Source organism: Neltuma alba, unplaced genomic scaffold (genome assembly GCF_004799145.2).
Source record: "Neltuma alba isolate B1F8T4 unplaced genomic scaffold, ASM479914v2 tig00005399_pilon, whole genome shotgun sequence".
Taxonomy (NCBI): domain Eukaryota; kingdom Viridiplantae; phylum Streptophyta; class Magnoliopsida; order Fabales; family Fabaceae; genus Neltuma; species Neltuma alba.
Genome location: NW_021634094.1, coordinates 138,883 through 147,791, shown reverse-complemented (window position 1 = coordinate 147,791; position 8,909 = coordinate 138,883). Strand labels below are relative to the sequence as shown.

Here is an 8,909-nt window from a genome sequence, read left to right as displayed (position 1 = left end):
GAACTGATCTCTATATTATTTTGTTAATGGAATGCATTACGTAATAGTATACTAATACAAAAAACGCCTCGATCGGTACTAATAATGACATTACAACCAGAAAAATTAAAGGAACTAATTAAAAGATTAATATAATCTTTTTTCTCTCTTTTTTTTTTTTACCAGAGAAATGTAATCTTAATATTACTAGCCACACACTCCAACAAGCCAGGCGGACATGATATGGTTGGTCTCTAGAACAATCGAATAATCCATGACCGATTTTAGTAAGAACTCACTAAATTAAATCAAGACGCTGTCCTGGTTTTAGGGATGTTTAGATTATCACATAATTTTATACAAAATAAATAAGTTAGATGGGTTTTATCTAATAAATTCAGTTACAAGTGTTTTTTTTAAATCTTAATTATGAGAAATTATCTAGTGTATTGCCTTTTGAATTTTAAATATCATTAATTGAAATAACTGGTTAAAACTTAAAAATCATGCAAAAAGAATTTTTGAAAACCTGTGCAATGAAATTTGAAAACTTGCGATCTCGTGATGAAACTTAAATACTCAATACACTATTACCCATCCCTTCATAAATATCACTATCGTCGACTTCCCAACACTAAAAGTTGTGAGAGAAATCACGATGGCTCTCTTCTCACTCGTCAAACACTACTTTCCCTTGGAGTTAAACGCCCCGCTCTTATCTTTTTCATGCCTCGTCATCCTTGTCCTGTTTTTGTTCAATCTCAGAACTAGAACCAGCAAATCCAAGTCCAATCTGGATCTGCCTCCATCCCCACCGAAGCTACCCATCATCGGAAATCTTCATCAGCTAGGCTTATTACCGCATCGCTCTTTTCGAACCACTCTCCGAAAAATACGGACCTTTAATGTTCTTACATTTGGGTCAGGCTCCAGCTGTGGTGGTTTCTTCTGCAGAGTTGGCCCGCGAATTTATGAAAACCTATGACCTTACCATCGCAGACCGACCCCAAGGTATCTGTCCTAAGATCTTGCTCTATGGATGTACTGACGTTGGCTTTGGGAGCTACGGTAGTGAAAATTGGAGACAGAAGAAGAAAGTCTGTGTCAACGAACTTCTTAATCTGAGAAGGGTTCAATCCTTCAACAGCGTCAGAGAAGAAGAATCCGGGAATTTGGCGAATAAGATACGTGATTTGTGTTCCAGCGGTGCAGATTCTGTAAATTTGAGTGAGCTGCTGATTGCTACATCGAATGATATCGTGTGTAAGTGTGTTCTTGGGGATAAGTTCAACACGGATGCGAACACAAGGATTGGAGAGCTAGCGAGGAAGGTGATGATTAACCTGATGGCCTTCAGTGTGGGAGATTATTTCCCTTCATTTCGTTGGGTTGATTCTGTCACTGGTCTCCTTCCGAGGTTGAAGGCCATATTTCGAGAGTTAGATGATTTCTTTGAAAGCGTCATTGAAGAACGCAAGACCATGATGAAGAAGAGAAGCAATGACCAATCCTCCAATAGGAAAAGCTTGCTTGATATTCTCCTTCAATTCCAGGACGACGGCATTGTTGACTATAGTTTCTCCAAAAACGACATCAAATCTATCCTGATGGTCTCTCTCTCTCTCTCTCAAACACACACACACACACTCTCTCTCTTTAATCCTCCCAGATATAAGCTTAAGGTTTGATAAGTGAGAAATTTTTTAGGCTTTCGGCATTCTGCAGCAAATTAAATTTAGAAAGCTAATAATTAACATTATGTGTGGTGTAAGCCAGATTTTTTCTAAAATGAACTGAAAGGAAAAACAAGTAGAGTTGTTGTTTTGGCTTTTTTAACATTACATTACACAAAATGTTATTTTTTTTCTTTTTTTTACAAAATTCTTTGATATTAAAATATAATAACATGATAATTAATATATCTTTATCAGATAATTTGATTTTAAATTATATGATTATGTTAATGTAAATATGGTTTTTCATTATGATATTTAATTTGATTTTAATCAAGATATATTTTGTTACAACAAAAAGGATATTTTAGTCATTCATATATTTACTTATTTTCTTTCCTTTCTATTTTCTCTTGTCCATCCAAACATGAAAAGTGATAATATTTTCTTTCTAATTTTCTCTTCTTTTCATTTTTTCTCCTCTCATTTTCTTTCCTCTCAACTTTTCTTCTCATCCAAACAGAGGTTAATCACACATGGATAGGATTCTTTCCTACATTTTATATTCGTCTTGTTGTTGTTGTTCTTCTAATATCTATCCAAATTAAAGCAAGTTTCAATTACTCTCAGGGAATGATGAATTAAATATTTCTGATACTGTATACATATAGGATATGTTTGTGGGAGGGAGCGACACAAGTTCAGCAGCAATGGAGTGGGCCATGGCGGAGCTGATGATGAATCCAACGAAAATGCGGAAAGCCCAGGAAGAGGTAAGGCGCGTAGTCGGGAACAAGTCAAAGGTAGAAGACGAAGACATAAGTCAAATGAATTACTTGAAACATGTGGTCAAAGAAGTTCTGAGATTGCATCCACCAACGGCTATGATTCCTCCTCGATTAACAAGATCAAGATTGAACGTCAGAGGGTACACTATTCCAGCTCAAACAACAGTGTTCATAAACGCATGGGCAATTCAAAGGGATGCTGAGTTCTGGGAAAGACCTGAAGAGTTCATTCCTGAGAGATTTGAGAAGAACGACGTTGAATTCAAAGGACAAGACTTCCATTTCATACCGTTTGGTTCAGGAAGAAGAGGTTGTCCTGGAATGATGTTTGGGGTTGCTGCTATGGAATCCATGCTCGCTAATCTCTTGTACTGGTTTGACTGGAAGCTTCCTACTGTGAATGGTGTCACTGTTCACATAGATATGGAGGAGACGTTTGGGCTAACTGTCAGCAAAAAAGTGCCACTTTATCTCAAGCCAATTCCCTGCTGTTAATTCAGAAACCATATATATATATATATATATATATATCTCCTAGTTAAAAGCTTGATGAATGCTCCATTATGTTTGAGTGTGTTTTTTGTTGCGCTGTGAAATAGACAAGAGATATGTATGGTTGGAGTTTGGTTGTACGACGTTGAGACTGTGATTCTGCAATTGCACTGTTGTTGAATAATTAAAAAGTAGTGGATTGAACTTGGTTGAAGGTAGGGGCGTTATTTCCATAAAAAGAAAAATATACGTTTGAGCCTTGAGAAGTGTATTTGTTGGTATTTGTTAGGAGAACTATTCCCTAACCGCTTCAGACTCCAAAAAAATTAATTTCAAGTTCAATATGTTTTGGGATGCCCTTGTTTCACCTCAAAAAAAGAAAAGTAGGAGATTGATTATTCTTACCAAAGAAAAAGGGTTGCGGATTGATTGGTGGGTGAGATCGATCAAAACGCCGTTCAATTGTTCAAATGCATCATTCTCAGATTGATTATCTTCTTATAAAATTGAAGGACCAGATGGAATTGGCGGTTGCGGCATGAAAGAGCAAACTTTTTTCCCCCCAAATGTTACATGTGGGATTGAATTCGCCAACTCCCATCAGCAACGTGAATTCCCATGTACTCTCTCCGATTTTAAATATAAAACCTATTTTGTAGTATAATTTATACTACAAAATGAGTTTTACATTTAGGACCGGAACAGTGTAAGCAACTATTGGTTGTTGATGTTGACAAGGTCATCAACATTTTTGATAAAACTGATTGATGGCAAAAGATGATTTTGATTAGTGACCATGCCCACTTCAGATTTACGGTCTGAGAAGGTTTGCTTATTCATTTTCTATATTGGAAATGGATGGTCATGGAAAGTTTGGGTGTGTTGGTGGGGCTTATATGTGCCCCCCCGCCTTGTGATGGGTCCTCCAACCTTTTTGCTTTGTTGGGATAAGATCTATGGAGCTCCAATATAATTCTAATAATACCTTCTATACTTAATATAAGGCCTATTAAGTTGATTAATTCAGAAAAATTGAGAAAGTTAAGTTAGTTTTTTGTGTTTCTAAAATTATCCTTATTAATCATGTATATTTAAATTACAAATTGATAGTAACTTCTTAACAAAAACAACTATTATAGGAATTATTTAAGGACAAAAATAGATAAATATTAGAGACAAATGAATTAGGATCTTATATTTACAATCAAACTAAAAGTCAAACTAGTTTTTATATTAAAGATTGTAAGTAGTATCTTATTTTAAATGAGAAAACTTGATGCTTCGACTGGTAATGCATTTTATCATCGTATGCAACAAACACATCACTTGAATATTTTTTTAAATACATAGTTGTGAGTTTCGAATCTTACATTAAAAAAAAAAATGATGACTGTTATGAGTCATGATGAAGGAGTGAAGGGAAGGTTTCAGAAAGAGGTGGCTGGGAGTGCCGGGGTGATGAAGGAGTGAAGATGATGACGTTGATGTAGCATATTACTGATGGAATATTACGTGGCACTATATTTTACGTGTCAATGCCATCTTAATATAATTAGATCAACTAAATAACAGTCAAAATAAACCTTACCAACAAGTGAGACGATATTGCTTCAGCAAAATCTTCAAATGAAAACTGTGAGGACAAAAATGCACCTAAACCCAATTAAAAGCAAGACGAGGGAGAATTCTTGAGCATTTTTCGCTGTACATGTGTCTTTTTCTGGTTCATTCTTATCCATCTCTGTAATCAATCAGAAATATGGAAGTGACAGATATTTTTACCCCTGCTGTCGTTCTTGCCCTGTGCATTTATCTTTGTCTTCTGAACGTAAACACGGGGATATGATTGACATGAACCATTAAACGAAGTTGAAGACTTGAAGGATTATTTTTAAGATATTTTAAAAAATTTAAATAACATTCCAAAATAAAATTCCAAAATGAACTAAATTAAAATACAAATATCATATCATTCAAAAATAAATTAAACCACACACAAAATGAAAATGGGAAAAATATATTAATTAAGGGTTAACAGCATATTTAGTCTTATAAAATTTGATCTTATTTTGATTTTAGTTCCTAAAATTTAAAATCATTAGTTTTTTTTTCTAAAATTTGATTAAGTTTTGGTTTTACTTCTTGAAATTTAAAACTAGTGATATTGGACCCTAAAATTTAATTTAATTTTTGTTTATATTCTTATTTCAAGAATCAAAATTACTTGCTTGAAATTTTAGAAATCAAAATCAAAATCAAAATCAAATTAAATTTCAAAGAACAAAACCACATGTTTCAAATTTTATGGGCTAAAATCAAAACCAAATTAACTTTTAGGGACTGCTATTAACCCATTAATTAATCTACCCAGTTATATTAATATTGATTTGTAAATATCATTTAAACTATTCTATCTTATTTTATTATTTGCATTAAACTAACTCTTGGCATGAGGCCAGAATTTTTTCTTTTTTTTAGAAATATGTGTTAATTTATATCAATAATGCGATGCCCTATAAAGAAACGCGTGCTTATGCCCATGTCAGTGTCAGGATCTCTTTGCTTACAGATAATGATCGATGAATTAATGAGACTAATTATTGATTTAGGTTGATCTTCTATAATTAGCTATTTGTGTGGAGTGAGTTGACTAAAAATGACGAAATAAAATTATGTATAAAGTTGATTTTTTATGTAAATGTATTTTAGCTTGGTTGCATATTTGTAGTATACGATATATAATTAATTTCAAATCACACAGAACCTGCATTTTCATTAGAAGAGCTGCCGACATGCATGGGAGAAATTCCTACAGATTAAAATAGTACTAAAATGATTAGATAATCTTTTGTAGTTTTTCAAAAAAAAAAAGTTAAAAAGAAATAATCTTGGGTGGCCCCTGCCACTGGGTTCGAAATTGGGACGCGTTTCATTCCCATGCACTTATGAACGGACACGGGACATCATTGAACCAATCACTTTTTTTAGTGGCAGATGGTTGGCCGTATTATAATTGATCAAATCGATGAGCCCCCAAGTAATGTGGATTCATTCAAAATTAGCAAAAAATATGAATATTAAGAGAATCCCCATATATGCTGCATGCGAGTGCGACAAAGCGAAAACCCAGACAAATTGATGGCCGCATTTAATATTGGCCGTATTTTTTTTCCCCCAACAATATTGGCTGTATTATTCTTTATATTTGCAAGTATTCCATGCCTTTTTATATGAAATATTCTCTTTCATAATGATGTTTTTAAATATAAAAAACAAATACTCTTGTAAAAAATTTTAAACTTGTATTTCACTTTTACTCTAATTAAATATATGATACTTACTATCCATTTGTAATAAATGTCCACTCATTATTTCTCACAAATAAGAACATAGTTATAAAAATATATATCTTTACAAGTTTATTATTTTTAATTAAATTTACTTAATATTTTGAACAGAAGTAGTTATTTTTCATAATGAAAAAAAGGAGGGAGTAATAATTTAATAATTAATGATTCATCATAAACTCTCGTGCGTAATCACCGGTTTTCCATTAAAAAAATAATATTAGATTATTTGTTCTGTTCCTATGTATTTGTCCTTATTCCAATTTCTATCTTGTCCTCGGATTTTTTTTTAATCTTTTATATTTATAGAGTTACTTACAAGTTATGAAGTAAACTCTTTATCTTTATCAACCGGACAAATTTTCATATGTGTTTAATTTTTTTTAATTTTAATGAAACATATTAAAAATATCTTATAAATAGAATAAGAAGAATATATAACATTAAAAAAATCAAATACAGAACAAATAAATATATTGGTCCATGACACACGCGGCACACGCAACTATTGAGGCAAGATGTGACCGCATGTGTAACTAATAAAAGTTAGTTTGGTTAGTAAGGAGTTGTCATAAAGTTATGAGTCCGAATTTTACTTATGAGTGATTTATAAGTACCTCTAAATGTGAATATGTGTTCTAATTCTAGTAAGCTCTTGAAACCTAAGTCCACTTATTAAAAAAAAAGATATATATAAATATATGCATACACCCACAAATAAAAATTTTAAATTAAAAAATGTATATGTGTATATAGATATATTACATTACATATTACTATATTTGGGATAGAATGTGATTTCGAATAAGGTTTTGTCCAATCTCATCTTGAATAAGTTTTCATGCTGTTTTAGCCAATTGAGACGAGACACACTACCTCCAATTCTAATTATAAGATCTCGTTTATAGATTATAAACGAGATTTTATAATTAGGACTAAAAGTAGTACATGAACCCGCCTAGGTCAAAGCAGCAGCACATCGTGGACGGGAGGAATTGACTTTTTGATCACGTGGTAGGAACAATTTCTGAAGACTAGAAAGTCAGAAAGGGGCAGAACTAGCATCTCTGTTTTCGTTGTTCCCCTTTTAATGCATTTGCCTCGTTGAACTTAGGGCAGGTATCGTTTGCAAACAAGCAGTTTAGATAGAGTCCAACTTTTGATTGATATAAGACATTCTATTCTTCTTGTGATTAAATCCAATCTCTTAGTCCCCATGAAAAGGAAAAAGAATTTTACCCTAAAAGCAGGTTAATTTTAACAGCAAACACAGTAACAATGAAGATGAGAGAAAGGAAAGGAGAGAAAGAAGGGGGGAAGATAGCAAGAAAAAGAAAGAGAAGCAAAATAAATAGAAAGAGAATAAAAAAAAACTCAATATCTGATACTATTCAATTGATAATCAAAAACAGTATAATACATAATTAAAATAAAATAGCATTGTAGGTTATAATAGTTGACAATCTCTGTATTTAATCTTCAAATCACAACATTAATTTATAAATTTTTTTTATTATTTGTAAATATTATAAAATCTTCAATCATTCCTCTCTGTCTTTTTTGTATGGGAGAAATACAATAAGGTCATAAAAAAAAATAATTACAAAACAAATCCTAAAAATTATCATTTTTTTATTATGAAACTTGTGAACTTGTGATTACCTGCGTAGATTGTTATTATTAGAACTTTTTATTAATTATCTTTTTTTACTTGGGACCTTGTTATAATTCTCTCCTTTTCCAAGTTCCATCATGCAATATGTGAGTTTAAGTTATTATCATAGCCATGGTTCAGGACATCAACAGCTGAGTTTGAGGTTGGAGATTCAGACTAATATTATAATACTCACCAAATCTCAACTATTGAAATTTAATATGAACAGCTAAAATTTAATATTAATATTTTTTATTATTTAAAAATATTTTTTAATAGGTGCATAATTCAAAATAAATATAATATCTTAATTATAATTGTTTAAAAAGTAAATTTATTATGGCCATGGTTCAGGACATCAACGGCTGAGATTGAGGTTTGGAATGAGTATCAGCCACCAAGCATTGAGTCCCAAAGTCAGAGTGGCGATGTACGCACTTTAATAGAAAGCACAGCCAAAAAATAATAATATAATATAATATTTTAACTATGTGGAGATTCAGGACTAATATTATAACACTCACCAGATCTCAACTATTTAAATTTAATATGAATGGCTAAAATTCAATATTTAATATTTTTATTATTTAAAAAATATTTTTTAATTGGTACATAATTCAAAATAAATATAATATCTTAATTATAAGTTTTTTAAAAGTAAATTTATCATGGTCATGGTTCAGGACATCAACGACTGAGATTGAGGTGTGGGATAAGTATCAGCCACTGAGTACTGAGTTCCAGAGTTAGAGTGGGCGCGTTAAAAGTGGACCCACTGTACACACTTTAATAGAAAGCACAGCAAAAAATAATAATATAATATAATATAATATAATATTTTAATTATGTGGAGATTCAAGACTAATATTATAATACTCACCAAATATCAACTATTTAAATTTAATATGAATGACTAAAATTTAATATTTAATATTTTATTATTTTAAAAAATATTTTTTAATAGATACATGATTCA

The 8,909-nt window shown here is 31.6% G+C and overlaps 1 pseudogene; it reads left to right on the top strand.

Moving 5' to 3' along the window:
* Positions 1 to 633: 633 nt before the first annotated feature.
* On the top strand, positions 634 to 2,946 carry LOC114747658 (cytochrome P450 71A1-like; annotated as a pseudogene).
* Positions 2,947 to 8,909: the final 5,963 nt, after the last annotated feature.